Here is a 21,557-nt window from a genome sequence, read left to right as displayed (position 1 = left end):
GTGGTCGCCATGATGAGCATCACGTTGCTCTTTCTCATGAAGACCTGGTGTGGGCTGACAGCTCTGCACCCAAGCAAAAGCCATGGAAGCACATTTGGGGTTGGGGGAGGGAAGAAGGGAAGAAGGTAGTACCATCCTATCTGGAGTCAGCAAGCTTCTGATCTGGCTAGATGTGGAGATAAAACTTTCAACACACAGAAAGAGGGTGCTCTGCATCTCCCCCAAGCAAACCTCCCTCATCATTCTCTTTCCTGGGATTCAGATGGATGCTGCTATCTAGCAGGTGGCCACCTGGCAGTGCCTGATGCACACCTGTTCTTCATGGCCAGCAGAAGCACATGCATAGGCCTGAGCTACACTGGGTGGGCCAGCAGGTAGGGTGGGCTTAACATCATTTTGTGGAAGTGAGGGTCCAAGAAGGACAAATTCCATCTGTCCTCCACTCTATGGACAAGGGCAAGAGTTCTCACAGCAAAGCCCAGATTCTCCCCAGAAAAGATTCTGAGTACATTGCGGTGACCCACACTTCACACCCACTGACTCCTAGCAACACCCACACAAGTCACCACGTACCCAGCACTCCTGCCCTGATGGTTATGTAGGGCCTTTGAGAACCATCCTCTAATCTCTGGCTTTGCCTTCCCTCCCGTCCAGCATCTGGTCTCCATGAACATGCCTCTGAACAGCAATGGGACAGTCATGTTCAATGCCACCTTGTTTTCCCTGGTCAGGACAGCCCCTGAGGATCAAAACAGAAGGTAAGGACCATCCATGGACTACTGGAAAAGCCACTTGGAAGATCCAGTCAAGAGAGGAGCTCAGCAGCTTGCAAAGTGCTCACAGGGTTTTCCCACCCAGTACAGCACAGAGCAGCGAGACATGATAACCTACTTTCTGAGCTTCAAGGAGGCCCAGCCCGCTCATGTTTTCTTTGCTTCTTGAATGACCTCTTGGCCTCTAGTTTATTTTGAACTCTCCCTCTTCATCAAAGCCTGGAAATTATTCTAGGTGTTGACTTGAAGGGGATGATTGTTACTTGAAGCAGGACTGAACTCTGACAGGATTTGCACTGACTACAGGTAGGTGTCTCAAATGCTCAACTCTCTTTTGAAATTAAAAGGACCCATGTTGGGAATGGGACAAAATGACAGGAGTGTCTGTAGTGGATGTCATCACATAATATTGTGCAGGCTGTACCTGGCACAAGGTGTTTAGCCCCCTCAGAGGTAAGAGTTAAGACTAAGGTCTTAACTGTGCTACACTATTCAGACCACACCCTCTAAGCTGCTTCCAGTGGGTCCCTTCTAGTTTACAGAGGCACCCTGTGGGTTAGCAGTGACCCCATCTTAGGTCATCTGCTGTCTTTATCACTGAGGATCTCTGTACCACTCTGCAAAAGTCTGTATAAAACATGCCTAAGAAGATGTTCTTGCTCTCCAAGAGCTTCTAGCTATTCGCAGTGTTTCTTAGAGTGTGATCAAAAGACCATGAGCTACAGGATTAGCTCTTGGGACTTGTTCAAAAGGCTGAATGCTGGTACCAGGTCAGATTTACCAAAACTGAGTATCTGAGACTAGGGCCAGTAATCTACATTTTGAACCAACTGCATGGATAATTCATGTGTAAACTGGAGTTTGACACTATTATGGCTTAGATTAGGTGTTCCCCAAAAGCTCATGTGTGAGATAATGCAAGACGGTTTATAGGTGAAATGAACAGGTTATGAGAGCCTTAACCCAGCCAGTGAATTAATCACCTGATAAGATTAGCTGAGTGGTAACTATAGGCATGTAGGGTGTGGCTAAAGGAGGTGCGTTCCTGGGGGTGTGCCTTTGGAGTATATATTCTATCCTTGTTGAGCAGAGCTCTCACTCTCTGCTTCTTCATCATGTCCTGAGACCCTTCACTCCACTATGCTCTTCTACCATGTGTCCTGCCTCACCTTGAGCCCCAAGAAATGGAGCTGGCTATCTATGAACTGAGACCTCTGAAACTATGAGCCCCAAAATGAACTCTTTCTCCTCTAAAATTGTTCTTGTCAGGTCTTTTGGTCATAGCAGCAAAAAAGCTGACAAAAACAGACACCCACTGGTACAGTAATAGGGGAAAATACACACGAGATGAGCAGTGTGTCTTTGTCCCCTTGTTACATCTCACCCTGGAGCCCAGGTTTCCAGCCAGTGTTTTTTCCTTTGGTGCCACAGAAGAAGCCCTAGAGAGGGAGATGGGAGGTTCATGTCTGTTCCAGCTTTCTCACCAGCATGCGTGTAAGTCTTTATTCTGTCTCACTTGAGTATCTTCATTTGTAAAATAAAAGTAATGACATCTGGGAATTTAGTTCAGTGAATAACCAAGATAGGTGCCTCCTTTCAGTTAAATTCTTCCAGAGATTAGCAGAAACCTCTGATATTAATGAAGTATAACACACACACAGTGCCTAGCACATAGTAAGTGCTCATGCCTCTCTTCCCATCATAGTTGCTAAAAACTGCATGTGCTAAGCCTTAACCAGAAGAAGAGGTAAACACAGTCAGAATTCCAGTTCTGGGCCTTGTCCTTTAGGTCTCTGCTGAAGGCTAAGAGTAGCTACAGTCTGGCATTGTTTTGCTAAGAGTAGGCCCCCATGTGTGGCACACAAGGTCCCCAAGGAGTGGTGTTCCCTGCCTGCCACCAATCTCCTCCCCAGTCCATTCCACTGAGTTCCAAAGCACACTCCATATCCCTCTTTCCCTACACTATGGAAATCTTCCAGCATCATCATTCTCTCTAACTGGGGCATTGGTGGCAATTTGTAGCTATTCCCCAGACAAATCTGCCCCAATCCTGCCTGATTTGCTCACAGGCCCAGGGTCAAAGTAAGGGACTCCTAGTTTTAACCATATAAGTGGGATGCTTTTCATGTGACCTGATGGGTCTGAGGATAAAGCTGGTCTGAGGACAGAGAAGCATCCATAGGAAGAGAACTGGCAGGAAGTACTAAGCTATACATAGACAGGAGAGAAAGAGCACTTAGCTAAAGACAGTGTGACCAAAGAGCAGAAAACCTTGTTCCAGAAGGGGGAAGCATTTTAGTCCAAGGCACATCCAAGTGTGAGAGAGTGTGGAGCACCCCTGGGTGATGAACCCAGGCTCAGCAGGGACTGAGACTCAGCAGGAGTCAGACTCAGACTTATTTCTGTCTGCTCAGGAAAACGAAACTTTCTATGTGAGTTTTCTTCTCTGTATCTTTACTCCAGGGAGCCAGTGTCAGAATCAGAGACATGCCATCTACACTTGGCCCTCCCTGCCCTGTATAGTACAGCACAGGGCCTTCTTTAAAAGCCTTCATCAGCAGTTGTGTCTGCGTATATGCACATGCATGGGTGACCCCTTGCTTGTTGAGGGCAGAGAAGGAGAATGGCAGTTCCTTATATTTTTCTCCATCCTGACACTTAGATGCCCCTCCCTGGAGAGCCAGATAGCTATGGTGTGTCAGGAGGAGGTGTCCCAGGACAAGACCTACAACGTGAAGATGAGCAAAGACACCAAGTACTGCAGTGAGCCCAGCCTCTTCTCCATCTGTGGATGTGAGCCCTGCATCTCCTGCCCAGCCACCCTGGGTGGAGGGAAAGATCTGGGAATACAGGGCAAATCGCCAAAAATCTCTCGTCTGGGCATTATTGGAGGAGGGGAGGAGATTGCACATCAGTAAAACATCTGCACAGCATGAGATTGCACAGCAGTAAAACATCTGCACAGCATCTATCATCTCAGCAGGGACAGAAAGCCCCACATCTCCCACACACACAATCCCTTTTAGCTTGGCATTTCCTCACCATAAAATAGTCCCAAGAGAACTCTAAAAATACTGTTACTTAAAACTTTTTGTTTCAAATAACAGTCATAAATGTATTTTCTAGTGAGACTCAATACACACATCATAAACTAAAACTTAAAACAATTTTTCACAAAACTACTTATGATAAAGCTGCCCAGAAGAGGGCACTTTTGACAAGTCTAAGGGGGCTGGATTTGCCTCTGCTGGGATGTTTGAAGCAAGTTTTTAAAAATATTATAATTACTTTTGGGTATTTTTGTTGTTGTTGCTTTGTTTTGTTTTGTTTTGTGGTGCTGAGATTGAACCCAGAGCCTTGTGCATGCAAGGCAAGTAAAAAAAATATTATAATTACTTTTATATGCAAATTAATTTGTTTGAAATGAAAGTTAATTATAACATTGGAACTTTAATCATAAATAATTAGTTTTGTGATGAATAGAAACAATAAGTGTTATTTGTTGATTCTATATGTTATTTAATTTGAAGAGTCACACACTGTTTCCAAATTTTGTTCAGATTACTTTTTGCTTTATAAATAAAACTGTAATACTAAATTTTTTAAAAATATAGACTTAAAAGGTTGTAATGTCCGTCTCTTTTAGAAGAATAGCCTAATTATACACTTATGAATAACTAGAAGAGAGGAACTTGAAGTTTCTAGAGTAATGCTAAGGAGATGGAAAAGTTAATGATCCTGATTTGATCAGTACATCTGTACACATGTACTGAAATATAACACTGGGCCCCACAAATATGTATGATTATTACATGTCAATTAAGAAAAAAGTTTAAATGTTTAAGGAAATTGAAGTGTTAACAACCTGATTTGTTCATTACACATTTTATACATGTGTCAAATTATCACATAAATATTTGCCCCATAAATATGTGCAATTATAATAATAATAATTGACATAAATAAAAGAATATCCTAGCATAGGATAATAGAAAATACATATATCATGTCACAAGGGTAAGTATAATTTTATAAAACATATCCTTAACTAGATATGTGTGCATCCACCAAGTCTCCTTGTAAAGTGTTTTGGGGACTGTAGTTTGGATTCAGAACAGTTTCAGATCCCTTGTCTTAGAAGCTTTTGAAAGCACTTTACTGTGAAGAACCAGCCTCATAGGTTTTTGAAGAAAAGCAAGGTGTGGCTAGGGAGGCCAGTGGCAGAGGGGGACACAGCCCATGGGGAGCACTAGGAGTAGCACAGCCATAAGCCAGTTCTCCATGCAGCTTCCTGAGCTCCAGAAGTTTCTGCCCAGGGAACTGCGTTAAATAGCAGCAGAGGTCTCTCCTTTCTCCCTGGTTGATAGAAAGATCAAAGGAGTGAAGAAAACGTAGAATTAGCAGTAAAGACCCACATTTTTGGACAGGTCACTGGCCACCACTTTTCAGGATAGATAGTCCCCAGAAGGATGGGCAAATCCTCAAAATACACGTCAGTCTTCCCTGCCTCGGACCATGGTACATCCTACCCTGGCCCCAACAGCCTCCAGGTAGGGCAACAAGGAAGTCTCAGTAAGATCTTCAGTGTTTCAGCTAAGAGACCTAGGAAACTGCGGTAGTAAGGAACTCTTTATATGATCTGAGAGCCAAGGAGCTGCAAGATCCCTCCTGAGCTTTTTCCTTAAGGTGCCACCAATGTTCCCACCCTCTGACACTGGCTTATGCTACATGCACTCAGGCAGATGTTATCATACCTACAGTTTGAATTCACCTGCAAGGTGGACTGCCCAAAAATCCATCCACTGAAGTATAAACATGACCAAATCACCTTCCAGCAGTATGGTCAAAAGTAGGAATAGAGCTGGACACAGTGGCTGATATAGGAGGATCACAAGTTTAAGGCCAGCCTCAGCAACTTAATAAAGCCCTAAGCAAATCAATAAAATAAAATAAAACAAGGAAATGGGGACATAGTTCAGTGGTAAGCACCCCTGGGTTAAAATCCCCATAACAACAACAAAGTAGGAATGGTATTCAAGGAGAATAAGACCAGGGAGATTCACTAGATAAAATAAATTTTGGTGTGACTGGCTCCAACTAAGATGGCAAAATCCAAGGTGCCAATATCAAGAATAGTCCCAGTATCTTAGAACAAATGGAAGCTTCAAAGAGTTATCAAGGCCAGTCCATCATCGCCAGGCAAAGTGGAATCTAAACCAGAGTTACCCCAACCTCTTTATCGTTTTAATTCTAGACTCCCTTACTTGGAACCTATGTTTTTTTTGTACCTAAAGGCATCTAATTACCAATCAGAGCTTATAAATCAGCATCAGATGACCAGTGTGGCTAAGTTATTACTTTAACTCAAAGCAATAGTTTTGCTTAGCCTGTGGCATTGCCTTAAAAAGATCATTTCCTCTGGGCTTTCTGCAATATCGAGCATAGCCTTATACTTCCCTCAGTTCTGCAGTGACCCAGAAACCCCAGATTGGGGACCATGTGAGCTGGGTAGGGGAGGATGGCAGGATGTGGGGACCCCATGAGTGCTATTTTAAATGATTTCTAGAAGTTGGTTTCACTCATCTGTTATCATGCTAGTAGGTGAGAAGCTCTTCTTTATTTGTAGACTCCTCTTTGTGCCTTTCTGCTACCTCCACCCTATGTGGTGATATTCTTGTCTTCTCTGCCTCTCAGAGGTGGGCTTTCCCACCACAGTGTCATGCTCTCCCATGAATACTTCACATCCAAGCAGCTGACACTGCTGAGCAAGTCACAGTGGCAATAACAATGCAGGCCGTGGTCCCTGCCCTCTGGATGCTTGTGAGAGGATGCAAGCATTTAGTTATAATACAGTATAAGATTTAAACAATAATTCAAAGACAGCCTGAGCTAGACAGTGGCAGGGCATTGTTAATGACCTAAGTCATGATAAAAATTAATAAAGCAACTACTGGTTTTATCCAGCTTTTTAAGATGGACATTGTACTTCTCAGCCCTTAATGCACTTGACCTTCACACTGATTCCACAGGTAGATGGATAGAGATGATACAAGATGATACAATCATCATTATTCTCTATATTCTACTGAAGAAAAAACCAAGAGTAAGAGAATTCAAAGCTAAGAGGTGACAGGGACAGACTAGATGATCTTGATTCAACACAATTGCAGCTTTCCAAAGTTAGAAGAACAAGCCATCAGTTCAAACTGAGGTGCTCTTAAAACATATCTTGAAACTTGTGCAGGATCTTAGAGAGAGAGAATTCAAATGGGTAAAGATGGAGGTAGGGTGATTTCCAAGCAGATGGAACTCACTGGAAAACAATTGTCACAAAGCTGCTTAGAAGGCAGAGGCCTGCCTTGCTCAGGCAATGGCAGTGGTGGGCCTGAGCCCCCTCCTCCAGAGAAACCATTCCCCTACCACTCCCCAGGCCATGTGCCACCCCTCTTGCCACACCTGGTAGCTGAACCTGGCCCCCACAGCCCATCCCCCCCCACACACAGCTGGAAGGGGCTGAGTCCAGCAAGAAACACAACAGCTGCTTCCTGTCCATCCACTGTAGGTCCTGGTCTGAGGAGACCACCTCATGGGGCCGGGGCAGCAACACCATCAGGAGAGCCTGGCTGGTCTCCTTCATGTGCCCACTCAGACTGGGGCCCCTGGGAGGCAGTTCTATGGCAGTGACAGCAGCCTGGTAGAAGTGGTAAGGTGACTCCAAGAGGCACCGCCAACAGGGGAGGGAGAGGCCAAGGACAGCAAAGGGTCTTGGCATGGAGAATTGAGAAGAAAACACCTGGTTCTTTTCCAGATTAGTTGGATGTCAAGTTTCTGAGTAGAAAGACCTTCATGGTCAGGGGTTGTAAAAGGGTCCAGAGTGCAGAACATTATGAGCCCACAAGATGCTGCTGGTTTCGCTGAGGCTGGGTGATGCAGAGGGAGAAAGAAACCACAGGCAGTGAATCCTGTGAAAACCAGCAGCATGCTGTGACTACTCACAACATACACATGAGCTCCCGCTGCTTTTGTGCAAGGAAGGTCAAGAGTCAAGGTTCTCAGACCTGACTGCTCAGGATGACTGGCAGAGCTCTGGAAACCCATGACAAATTAAACAGATTTTTCCAAAGCTCTTAAATGATTCCAATGTACAACCAGGATTCTGGTTTAGAACCAGAATCTCAATTCCACTCTCCTCTGTCTGGCACCACATCTTAGGGGACCTTTAACATACTGGAACAAAATCAAAGGAGAGTGACCAGAATGATAAGCTTCCTAGAAACCTTTTCAAAGGAAAAGTGCTGGAGGGAATTAGAGAAGTCCCGGGGAAGTAGAGCAAGAGGCTGAGACACTGTCTCCACCCTCTAATGGCAGCTCTGCTTCTCTCCATCCCCTCCCCTGCAGGTCTTGATTTCCGAAGGACTGGGGCAGTCTGCTCAAGATCCCAAGTTCATCGAGGTCACGACCCAAGAGCTGGCGGACGCCTGCGACTTGACAATAGAGGAGATGGAGAACGCGGCGGACAGCATCCTCAGTGGGGGCGCCCAGCAGAGCCCCAATGGCACCCTACTACCTTTTGTGAACTGCAGGGACCCGGGGCAGGACCGGGCGGGCGCCAAGGAGGACGAGAGCTGTGCGCGCGCCCTGGGGCGAGGCCGGAGCAAGGAGGAGCTCCAGGACAGCAGGGTCTACGTCAGCAGCCTGTAGTCGCAGGGCTGGGAGACGCCGGGTTTTTAAAATTTGTTTGTGTTCCTAATGGGTTCCTTTCAGAAGTGCCTCACTGTTCTCGTGACCTGGGGTTAACCGGAACAGCGTCTTCATTCATTTCTGTCGGGACAAGACGCAGAGTTGGGTGGTGTGAGAGGCCGCTTTTCAGGGGCAAGAGAAGCTGCGAGGCAGTGTGTCCACCGAGCGACTGGCGAGAAGCGGGCGGAAGATCTCAGCGAAGAGCGGGGCCCGGATGCACGCCCTGCGCTGTCAGCCCTGCGCCGGGTCGGCGTCGCCTCCGACCCGAGAGGACCTAGGGTCCCTGTGGCAGCTCGCTCAGAAAGGACCCTAGAGCAAACGGGTGTCTTTCAACTTCGCTTGTGAAAAATCATTTGCACACATTCTGAATGAGCCTCACTGTCCCCATAGAGCCAGGTCCCGTGCATTTGGAGAAGGAAGAGGGGCCAGCCCACCGGAGAAGGACGAGGAACGACGGCGGTGGAGGAAGCAGCGCTGGGGGCAGGCGCGCGGGGATCCCGGCAGGGCAGAGTGGCGGCTTCACCCCGAGTCCAGCGGCTGCAGCCCCGGCCACCTCCGCTCGCCACAACAGGATCCTTTTGCCTGCGCAAGCCACGCGAGCTGCAGACCCGAGTTGCAGAGCCCGACCAGCGTCAGCGCGAACCAGGACAGGACCAAGCTGGCGCTGCCGGAGGAAGGGGCCACCAACTCTCACCGAACGAGGTGGTACTGAGCTTCCCTTGAGCGCTCTTTTGTTTTATGGTTTGACATTTTTCTTGGCAGCATGTTGCAGGGTTTTCTTTTTTCTTTTTCTTTTTTTTTTTTTTTTTTTTTTTTTTTTTTTTGGAGGCCGGGGTTTTTTATTTTTGTTTTCCCGGGAAAGGAAAGGAAGAAGAGCATTTACAAATTTTGTAGCCACCCACCTTACTGTTTTCACTTTTGCTTTTGCGTATATAAACCACGTTTAATTTTACCGTATTATTTAGACAGTTGCGGCTTCCTTTTTCCAAGGAGGTTCAGTAGCTGCTGTAGGAGTTTTACCAGCCATCGTGTATGCCCTATAATTTGTTATAATTTAAAGGTAATTGAACATGCACTTGATAGGTCTTGCACATGAGGGGGATTGGATTGGTTTCTTTTTTACGCTGGGTGTGTGGGTGGGTGTGTAGTGGATTGTCTGTGTGCATGTCTATGTTGTGCGTGTGTATATGCACCCATGCAGTGTGCCCATGCACACAGATGAGTGCAGAGTTTCCCCTTTCTGGCTTAACTAAGGGGAGATCATTTTGTATTTGAAAATAAAAATAAACCTCTGTCCCTGCTTCTGAAATCAGGAACTTCCATTTTCTCTTCCTCAAGATATGCAAAAACAGTGCAATAATATTCATTTTAAAAATACGATTGTGAGTCGTGTTGGCTTTAGAACTGTGTGTTAACACACAGAAATTTAAGGGAAAAAATCAAGAAGGCATTTTTCTTCGATATATTCGTGCATTGTTTTATTGCGTTGATGATGTTTCTGTTGAAACCGTTGTACTTGAATTCAGTATTGAATTCAGTTTCAGTATTTTCAAGTATTTTTTAAAAACTGAATTGCAATTGTGCCAAGCGAATGTAATGAATTAAGTTTATTTCTGAGTTCACTTCTTGTATATTTTGCTGCATATAAAGTAAACCATTTTGTATTTGTAGTATGACAAGCTTTACCTTTGAACTCAAGTGCTTTTCTATATGTGGTTGGAGGAAAGGGAAGTGTTTTTCTTTTCAGTTGTGCCATGCACCAAGTTATCCCCAGGGACAGTCATTACTCTTCTATCCACAAACAGGTTCAGACATGACTGTTTTGCATATCTTGTGTTCACTTCCTTTTCCCTCAATTCTTCCAAACCCCTGTGATAGGGTATATGTGTACCACGTCTTGCTTTGAGAGACCAGGACATGTTTCATTCAGGTCTTCACTCTCTCCTCTCTGCTGTGGTTCTCTGACTCAGTTCTTGTCCAAGAGCAGCCTCTCCATGAGGTGCAGTGAGGCATGAACATCCCCCTAGGAAATGGTGGCTGGCTTTTCTGCTCACCCCCAAAGCACAAAGGTTTGGGTTCCTCAGTAACTCCCACATTGACAGAGGATGAAATTAAGGTCCAGCTGGTAGGAGGGGTGGGGTAGCATTCCTTCAGACACCTGGTCTACCCAAATGCAGCTAGCCCTGCTAGAGTGAGGAAACTGGGTGAATCCTTGAACCTTACAGAAGGCACTCCCTGTCAGACTCATGTCATCCTTTCCTCATGCTACAGCAGGATTCCTTCCAGACCCACACTAATGTATGTGGCAGTGAAGTGGGACCCCAACAAGAGAGAGAGTATCAGGAATTCACATTGGAGGAGGAAAAAGATTTTGTGGGGACATCTCTTATGCTCATTGGCACCTACATGGACCATCACCTTGTTAGTGCTGTGTCCTTCAATTACACCAATGACATTTGAAAAAGAACTGTTTGGGAGAAATTAGGACCCAACAGTTCACCCAGAATTTACCCACTGGATCTCTTCCAGTACCAGCTGGTTAGAAATTGCAGTAGGGGACAGTCCATTCCTTGGTGAAGATGAGTTGCACTTTTATTAACTGATTCATGGAAACATGGAAAAATGTACCTGATACTCCCAAGTTAACCAGAGTCTAGAAACAGTGTTTTTCATGGTTTTCCATGCTCAACCCACCAAGACACTCATGGTTCCTTTCAGTATTGACAAAGTCTTCTGGAAATTAAGATTAAGTCTCATTCTTTATCCTGTTTCCCAAAATTTCTACCACAGTACTGCTGAGATTTTGGTTATGATGGGGAGGGGAGCCCTTTTGAATTGATATCTGGTTCTTGCTTATATTTGGCCCCTAGATAGAAATTTGGAGTTTTGATTGATCCTACACAAGCATGCGCTTGCGCGCGCACACACACACATGCACACTCAACCTTTTCATTCTGCTTCTCTTTTCCTTTTGAACTTCCAGTCTGCTTCACCAAGTGCCATTGTGCAATGGCATGGGCTGCAGGCTGGGCTCCTGACAGCTCCTTGGTGTCCTGCCAATATGGTTCCGCAGCCTCACCCTCACCTCCATGGACTGCCTTCTCCATAGCCAACACAGGGAAGAAGACCAGAATGGTCTTCCCGCTGCACCCAATAAGAATAGCATCAGCAGAGCTAGGCATAGTGGCACAGGTCTATAATCCCAGCAACTTGGGAGGCTGAGGCAGGAAGATCACAGGTTCAAGACCAGCCTCTATAACTTATAAAGACTGGTCTCAAAATAAAAAATTTAAATGGCTGGGACTGGGGGTTGTAGCTCAGTGATAGAGCATCCCTGGGTTCAATCCCCTGTACTACCAAAAAACAAAAAGAAAGTGGCATCATCAGGGACATGGTGCCCCCTGCCATTTGGTACCAGGAAGGAAAGGGATGCAAATGAGCACTCCCTCTCCAGGACAGTGGGCCTTTCTTAGCTTGACTTAGTGTAAGATTGGCATGTGGTGCTTGTCACCATGATGGATGGGTGAAACAAGTAGTGAAACCAGCGACCCATATCCACATTGGACTAAGTATGTCTACTCTCCACCATGACCATGTCAAGTCTTCTGCAGCCCTTCTGACAGCCCCTGAATGCCAGGAGAAAAGCATCCAGTGACTGAGGACCAAAGGGACTTGAAGGAGTGCAGTTACATTCTGCAGTTTGGCAAACTTCATTTTTCTTCTGATTAACCCTGTGTCCTCTATTTCCACAAGTTTTGCCTTGGGCACCTTGAGCAGAAAGAATGCCAGCTGTCTCCTTGCTGCCTGATTCTAGACAGTTTCTGTAGAAGAGAGAGAATTTTTCCTGGGTTTCTGCTTGATTCGTGAACTTTCCCCTGCTTTGGTTCAGCAGCTATTAGGCATAGCTCCCTTCTCTTTGACTAGAATAATCAAGGTCAGGTGCAAGACTGTGTCATTCTCCCTCCTGTTTCCCTGGTTCTAAATTCCAGGTGCCTGTCACTTTCTCATAGCCCTTCTCCATCCAGGACTGACCAGTTGAAGACAGGAGGGCACCTGCTGGAGTGTGCCTTCCTATGGCAAAGTCCTTGTGAGGATTAGAACACCCTGAGAAGGAGGGGATTGGAATCAGCAGAGGATGGTGGCTGCTCTACAGGGGACAGTTGATCCACCCCACAGAGCCCACAGGCAGAGAAATAGAGGATTTAGGCTAGGTGTGAGTGGAACTCTCATGGTCAGGGAGATAGCCTCATGAACCCATATTGAAAATGTTGCTAAGGAGGACAATGGCACCCTGTCCGTAGGGACATATAATTGAAATTTCATGGTCTAGGAGTTAGAAACCCTTTAGCAAAGAGGCTAAAAAAAGGTCATCTGACTTCCAGAAGAGCTGCTCAAAACCCAGGGAGTCAAAAACTTGCTCTTAGAGTCCAGGCAAATTCTGCCTTTTAAAGACCTGCCTCTGAGAGAAATGTCACCACAAAAAACCAGAGGGGAAGTTGAGGCAAGAGAAGGGCAGGTGTTGACTCCCTGGGTGTCTGTTCCCATTTGATGGAAAGAAGTGCTGAGTTCAGCCACCCATAATGGCCAGGCTCTCAAGGAGCTGCTTCTTGGGGTGATATAAGGGAAGGCTGTGAAGTGGAAAGTAACCTAGGATTTCAGGGATGAGGGATGGTGCACCTTTGCCCCTTCCTAGGAAGTCCTCTGTCCTCTCCTCTTCCCCAACTCCCCACTATCCTCCTCCCCTCAGCTTAGTGAGAGGGACAGAGTTGAAAGGAGTCCCTGTGCAGATTTTTATACCATTTCTGGTTTTACCTTTATATATATTTTTTTTTTCAAAGTAAGAAAACATTGTTTTGTGGCAACAGATAGCAACACACCAGGCAAACGTTTCTACCAGATTCTCAGTGTTGTGGAGACACTTGAATCTCACTTTCTCAATCTCTTTCTCTCTCTCATGCACACACACACACACACACACACACACACACACACACACACACACACCATAAGGCACCAGCATGACGTTGAGTTCCTTATCAGTGACTTTTCCATAGAAGGCTGAGAACCTTGCAGAGGGGACACAGAGAGAACTAGAGCAACTTCCTTGGGTGGAAACGGTGCCATCTGAACCTATTAATATCATGGAACAAATACCATTTATCTGCACTGAGAAATTACTACCACTCTTAGAATCGACACTTTGTCCTGCAGTGACCTGAAGAAGTTTGGCCCACAGCCCATGAGCTGGTAAGGACCTGGGACTCTGGTATATCACAAAAACCTTTTAATCTGTCTCTGAAACAGGAGTGGAGATTGCAGCTGGATGTGCCCAGCATGAGAAAGCAGTGCAACCTCAAGAGGAGTCACAGTTGGGATTTCCCAGAAAAATTCTCTAAAGTCTCTGCTAACAAAAAGGAACACAGGACAAAGGTCCAGTAATTAGAGAGAAGTTTCATATGTCATGTCACCACATTCAAATTCTCTCCCTTCAGATCAGGTTCCTTCAGGGGTGTGCCCCCTGTGTGGGGCATCCTGTGCATCCCAGTTTTCAGAATCTAAATAATTTGACTTGTGTGAATCTTCCAGAGTAGCTAACATGCCATTTACATCAACTTTCCATCTAAAATATCACTCATGGACTTCCTCAAGGTCATTATCTGGTGGAAGCTCTGGTAGAAGAGGGCATAGGTTTTAAGAGAGGTAATTTCTATGTGAAGATATGCAGAAATGGACTGAATAGTTCTTGGTCACTCCATGGGCCTGGAGAATTCCTGCCTGGTATTCTTAGAGCCCTCAAGATTACATGCAGGAGGGTAAGGAAGAGGAGGGTGAGCAGGCACCAGGTAAGCAGGGTTCACTTGCAACAGAACCTGAGGGTGCAGGTTTAAGACCCCCTTGAAGAAGACTCTCCTGAATTGTTGAGAGGAGAAGAGAGAAGTCTCCTTTCTGTAGAGCGTAAAAGTGACATCACCAGATGCTCCCCCAAGACTTCCCAACATGGAGAATCTACACAAAGTTGGGCAGAGACTTGAGAATCAAGGACAGATGGTTAGTAAATTAACAATGTTGTAAAAAGAGCTCCTTCAGAAGGCATCTCAGAGGTCTATATGCTGTGGACACTTCCCTGCTTCCACACACCATCCCGACCCTGCGTCAGCTGCATCCCACCACCCGAGCTCGGAATCCATCCCTCAGCTTCCCTACCTATGGTCTATGCACCACTCTGTAGCTGAGTCCTGCCCTCCCAGAACACATGCTGTTCTCCCATGCCATAGTGGGACAGAGGTTCTGCACTGAAATAGGCCAGGGGTGACAAAGGAATAACCAGGTTTGGAAATATCTATAATCGTCTGGAACAACTAGAGAAAAAACACACAAGTTCATTAAGATCTGGGGTGACACATCCCAGTGGTTGAAGCACTGAAATGACTATTACCTTCGTAACATTGCTGTTTTATTCCAATATGCCAGAGCTATTGAGTAAAGCTTCCCTCCATGTAAGAAGGTCCAGAAGAAGCCTGTCCATCCTGTCCTCACATCCTCCTGCTCGGACCACCTTCATGCCCCCAACCCAACCTGTATCATACCTGTTCTCAGAGGGAGGGGTGCCGAGAGGTGGACAGTGCCTCTGTGTCACCATCCCACACACACCTGCACACCCCCACTCCTGCCCCTCCACTCTCAAGGACTTCACAGTCTGCCTGGGGTAAATATTGCTGTACAGTCTGTAATGAGACCATCCTGTTGCTAAAGGTCCCACCTGCCACGCCTTCTCACCCTTGAACAAGGCCAGGATCTAGAAGGGGAAACCTTTCCAGAAGAGCTTCAGGGTCATCTCTGTGTGAGAAGCTATTGTATATTCCTATAAGATTGCATTTTTATCTATAGAATGTTATTTTTTAAAAAAAGAATTACAAATACATTTCTTAACAATGTCTATCTTGGTTTAATTGTTTCCTTCCCTGTCCCGTATACTTTCTTTATTCCTGTTTCCTAGAGCTCACAAAAATAAATTAATTCTCAACTATCTCAATTGTCTCAGATCCTCCAAAGGGAAGGAAGGCTGGAGCAAACACAGGAAATCAACATCCAATGAACACCTCACTTTTTGTCAGCAATTAATCTCACTATCCACTTCCTCCCTGCAGTGAAAGGGTTAACAGAAAGAATGGCCAAAGGCTGAAAAGGGGCAGACCAGGAGGAATAAAATGGATAATCCATAGAATGGAAGGGTGGGGAAAAACTAAATTGGTTTGAATGAAGGAAGGAAAGAAGGAGGAGACCAGGAATACAGAGGGAAGAAAGGAGAAGGGGATAAGATAATGAATAAAGTGCTTTGAAGGTTACAAAATGCAACATTTTTTTGTTGTTGTTCTTATAACTTAAACTGACTCAGACAAAGTTTCCAGAATAGTTGTCTATGTGATAATAATCTGTTCCAGGGGATTCTGGTAAGATGACAGTGTAGGCAGTACCAGGAATCTGTCTCCCCATGTGTCATCCTTGAAAGAAAGGAGGACAGCAAAATACCATGTTCAAAGCCAAGTTCAACAAGTTAGTAAGACTCAAAGCAACTTAGCGAGACCAAGGGCAAGAGCTGTGTCTCAGTGTTTAAACACCCTTGGGTTCAATCCCCGACACACACACACACAAAAAGAAGAGGGAGAAGAAACTGTCTCTGAAAAAGGCCTGATGGTAGATCTACTTAAGAAAATCTTTATAACAACTCTTTTTTAAATTATTTTGTGCTAGCAATCAAACCAAACTCCGGGCCTTGCGTGTGTTATGCAAGCACTCTATTACTGAGCTACATCCCAGTCATAAACAATTCTCTTGATGATCTAAAAAACTAAAGGAAGATGTGGGTTAAGCTAAGAAAATGATGCATGAGCAAATTAGAAATTTCAGTAAATACACAAAACGCCTAAGAAAATAGTAATTGTGTAGCTGATAAATACAATCACTAGAGAGTTCAAAGGCAGATTTGAATAGGCAAAAGAAAAATAGGTGAACTTGAACATGGGGCAATGGAAATGATTAACAGAGTCTGAAGAATAGAAAGAAAAAGAATTGGTGAGAAGAAAACAGGGCCAAAGGGACCTGTGGGACACCATCAAGCCAACCAACATACACATTATGGGAGTCCAAGAATGAGAAGAAAAAAGAAAGGGGCAAAGAGACTATTTGAAAGAACAATAACTTAAAAATTCCAAAATTTGATCAGAAACATTAATATAAGCATCCAAGAATTTCAGCAAAGTCCAAGATGAACTCAAAAAGACCGACAATGAGACACATTACAATCAAACTTTTGAAAGCTAAAAAGAGAATCTTAAAAGCAAAGAGAAAGATCAACCTATCACATACAAGGGATTCTCAATCAGATCAACAGCATATTTCTCATCAGAAACTTTGGAGCCCAGAAAGAAGTGGATGATATGTTTGAAATGCTAAAAGAAAAAAAAAAATCAACCAAGAATTCAATGTCTGGCAAAACTGTCCTTCTAAAGTGAGGATAAAATTAAAATATTCCCAGATAAACAAAAACAGAGGGACTTCATACCCACCAGGCCTGCTGGGTAAGAAATGCTCAAGGGAGGGTGAAATGGAACACTAGACAGTAACTCAAGGCTGCATGAAATAATAAAGGTCTCAATATAGGGAAAAGGTAGCATCGTTGTCCCAGTGATTTGAAACTCCACTTTTTACTTTCTGTACAATTTCTACATGCCTCTAAATGCTAGCATCATTGTGACTTTGGTTTATAACTCCACACAAGGTAAGAAATTAATTTCAAAGAACTCCTACTCCTGTAGCTCAGTGGGAGAGTGCATGCTTAGCCCACAGGAGGTCCTGGGTTCAATCCCCAGTACTGAAGAAGAAGGAAAAGAATAGAAATAATAGAGGGGAAGATGTCATTTTGTTACTTTATCAACCGTAAGAGGAAGAGACAGAAGTGCGAGGAGAAGGGTTTTTGTATGTTATTGAAATTAAAATTATAAATTCAAATTAGAGTGTATGAATGTTAAATTTAATCTCTATGGTATCTGCAAAGAAAATAGCTATAAAATATACACAAAAGAAATTTAAATGTTTACTATTTTTAAAAAATGAACTAAACACAAGACAGTTATGCAAGAAAAGAGGGACAAAATAAAAATCCATATGCCATATAGAAAACAAATAACAGAAGTAAGCTCCTCCTTAACAATAATTACTTTAAATTTAAATGGATTAAGCTCTCAAATCAAAAGACAGAGATTTGCAGAATGAATTAAAAAAAAAAAAACATGAACCAACTAGATGCTATCTATAAGAAACTCACTTAAGCTACTAAGACACAAATGGACAGAAAATAAGTGATAGTAAAAGATATTCCATGCAAATAGTCACCAAGGGAGCAGAAATGGCTATACGAATACCATGTAGAAAAATAGGCTTTAAGTGAAGAAAATAAAAAAGAGACAAAGAAAGATATCATATGTCAGTAAAAATTCAATACATCAAGAATCCATAACAATTGTAAATAGTTACATTGGTAATAGTAGACCATCAAGCCTGGGACAGGATGCGTGGCCCTGCCTCGGCATCTGGAACCCCACCTGGGACAGGCGAAAGCCACTCTTTCTGGTCAACCTGTGGAAGAGGAACGTGGAATCTGGAGAAGAGGAGCTGGCATCCAGGCTAGACCACTAGAAGGCCAAGGCCACCAGGCACATCTTCCCACATGGGCGGCTGCCTGGAAAAGGACCGCACTCTGACCACACTAGGTCAGGAACAGGCTGAACTCACAGGGCTCCGATTTACCAGCTTGGGATTGAAGTTTAATAAAATTGTCCATTCCTCCATGACCCGTGCTGTGGAGACCACAGACATCATCAGTAAGCACCTGCCAGACGTCTCCACAGTCAGCACAGACCTGCTGCGGGAAGGCGCACCCATCAAGCCCGACCTCCCATGTCTCACTGGAAGCCAGAGACTATGCAGTATTACGAAGATGTTGCTGGGATCGAGGCCGCCGTCCCAAACTACATCCACAGGGCAGATGCCAAGCAGGAGGAGGACAGCTATGAAATCTTCATATGCCACGCCAACATCATCCACTATTTTGTCTGCACAGCACTGCAGTTCCCTCCAGAAGGCTGGCTCTGTCTCTCCCTCAACAATAGCAGCATGACACCCCTGGTGATCCGACCAGATGGCCGAGTAGCACTCAGGACACTTGAGGATACAGGGTTCATGCCCCCAACAAGATCACCCGGGCTTGAAGGCCCTGGTGGGTCTCTGCCCTTCTCTACGTGCAGCCTGATTCAGCCTTCCCTCCGGTCCCCTGTCCAGGCTGCGGGTGTGGAAATATCTCAGATGTTGGGGTTAAGCATTTGTGTCTGGCCCACTGAAAAGGGAGAACTTCGGGCCAGACAACCTGACTTCCTTCCTTTGGCCTGCCAGGACAGCCCCATAGGTGTGGGGTGAGGACCTTCTCAGGAGAGAGGACAGCCTGTGCTGGGCTTTGACCACTATGGCAGGTCTACAAGGGTGGTCACAGAAGCAAGTGACTCTGGGCTCTGCCAGAGCCGGTGAGGCAGGACAAAGTTTAACAGCTCACTTCACTTCATTTGTTCTTATTCTGAAAAACATTTGTCACGTCATTGTTTGTCCAAATATGTTCCTCATCTGGGATCTTGCTTTGAAAACCACTTTCTCACCCCAGAGTTAGAGATCCTGATACTGTAGTATCTGAAGGCACAGATGGACTTGGGTGAGAGGAAGTGAGTCTCAGTGCCATGGTCCTTGTGCTGGCCTCACTAGACAGGGTGGGTGGGTGACAGGGTGACAGCTGAGTAGGGTTATTTGGAACAAGTAAGATATTCCGAGCTGACAGCTCCATCTTAGTCTGCTCCTGGCTTCTGTTCATCTTTTGGGCTTGTGCGTTAAAATACTTGGACTTGATATATCTTCCCCAAATATTCTGTTAATTTAACAAAAACAGTACAGTTTCTACAAAGTGAGTATGAACATTTTAAGTAATCAGTACAATGAATTGGGATATTTGATCCATTTCTCTGTCCTCTTTGGAAATAACTAGATAATAAAATTTTAAAGGTACAAAAAAAAAAAAAAAAAAAAAAAAGACCCAAATTACTAAAAACAGAAATCAAAGTAGGGACATTACTACCATTTCTACAGAAATAAAAAAGGCTCAAAGGAGAGTACTATGAAAAACTATATACAAAGAAATGTGTAACCTAGATGAAATGAACAAATTCCAAAAAACCCTCAAAAACTACCAAGGCTAAATTATGAAGTAATAGAAAATCTGAATTGACCTATAACTAAGAAGAACTTTGAATCAGTAACTAAAAATCTCTGACAAAGAAAAACTCTGGATCTGATGGCTATGAATTATAGCAAACATGTAAAGAACATCTTTTTCAAACTTTTCCAAATTGAAGAGGAGGGAACACTTTGAAATTCATTCTGTAAGACCAACATTATCTTGATACCAAAGCCAGATGAAGACACTACAAGAAAGGAAAACTACAGACTAATATCCCTTATGAACATCGATGCAAAGAACCTAAACAAAATACTAGCCAAGAAAATTCAGAAGCATTATCAAAGGAATTATAAACCCAAAGACAATTGGAGTTATTCTTGGAATGGAAGGATGGTTCATCACATGAAAACTGATGAATGTAGTACATATACCACATTAACAGAATGCGAGGGGAGCCTGAAGCAGGAGGATTGTGAGTTCAAAGCCAGCCTCAGCCACTTAGTGAGGCCCTAAGAAACTCAACAAGACCCTGTCTCTAAATAAAATACAAAAAGGCCTGGGAATGTGCCTCAGTGGTTGAGTGCCCCTCAGCCCAATTCTCAGTACCAAAAAAGAAAAAAAAAAAAAGACACAGTATAGGAGGAATTATTTATAAATCATACATCTGATAAGGGATTACTATTCAGAATATAACACTCAACAACAAAAGAGCAAAAAAATGATTAAAAAGTGGGCAAAAGACTTAAATAAACATTTCTCCAGAGTTCAGAATGTACATAATTAAAATGATCAGAGAAGCAAACGAGGAGATGAAAGAGCAAATGCAAGCATTGAATGATGAGATGAAAGAGCAAATGCAAGCATTGATTGATCGCACCAATCGACAGTTAAAAGAGCAAATACAGGAAGCAAAAGATCATTTCAATAAAGAGTTAGAGATATTGAAAAAAAACCAAACAGAAATCCTTGACATGAAGGAAACAATAAACCAAATTAAGAACTCCATAGAAAGCATATCCAATAGGATAGAACACCTGGAAGACAGAACCTCAGACATTGAAGACAAAATATTTAACCTTGAAAACAAAGCTGAACAAACAGAGATGGTAAGAAATCATGAACAGAATCTACAAGAACTATGGAATATCATGAAAAGGCCAAATTTAAGAATTATTGGGATTGAGGAAGGCCTAGAGAAACAAGCCAAAGGAATGAACAACCTATTCAATGAAATAATATCAGAAAATTTCCCAAATCTGAAGAATGAAATGGAAAATCAAGTTCAAGAGGCTTACAGGACTCCAAATACACAAAATTACAACAGACCCACACCAAGGCACATTATAATGAAAATATCTAACATACAAAATAAAGACAGAATTTTAAAGGCTGTGAGAGAAAAGAACCAAATTACATTCAGGGGGAAACCAATACGCATATCAGCAGATTTTTCAATCCAGACCCTAAAAGCTAGAAGGGCCTGGAACAACATTTTTCAAGCCCTGAAAGAAAATGGATGCCAACCAAGAATCTTATACCCAGCAAAACTTACCTTCAAATTTGACGATGAAATAAAATCCTTCCATGATAAACAAAAGCTAAAAGAATTTACAAAAAGAAAGCCAGCATTACAGAACATTCTCAACAAAATATTCCATGAGGAAGAGATGAAAAACAAAGAAGCAAATCAGCAAAGGGAGGAATTATCCTAAAGGAATTGTCAAATAAAGGAGGAAACAAGTTGTGTCAAACAAATAAATAAACAA

The 21,557-nt window shown here is 43.9% G+C and overlaps 1 pseudogene across 1 annotated transcript; it reads left to right on the top strand.

Annotated features, from left to right (window-relative positions):
- The first annotated feature begins 3,463 nt into the window (after window positions 1–3,463).
- Window positions 3,464–18,993, top strand: LOC306661045 (annotated as a pseudogene). Its single transcript has 6 exons — window positions 3,464–3,566; window positions 6,803–6,876; window positions 7,423–7,476; window positions 8,172–8,470; window positions 8,904–9,215; window positions 18,062–18,993. The product of its transcript is annotated as an uncharacterized misc_RNA (transcript).
- The last annotated feature ends 2,564 nt before the right edge of the window (window positions 18,994–21,557 follow it).

This window comes from Sciurus vulgaris (assembly GCF_902686455.1).
Source record: "Sciurus vulgaris genome assembly, chromosome: 5".
NCBI classification, from domain to species: domain Eukaryota; kingdom Metazoa; phylum Chordata; class Mammalia; order Rodentia; family Sciuridae; genus Sciurus; species Sciurus vulgaris.
This window is presented reverse-complemented; position numbering and strand designations above follow the sequence as displayed.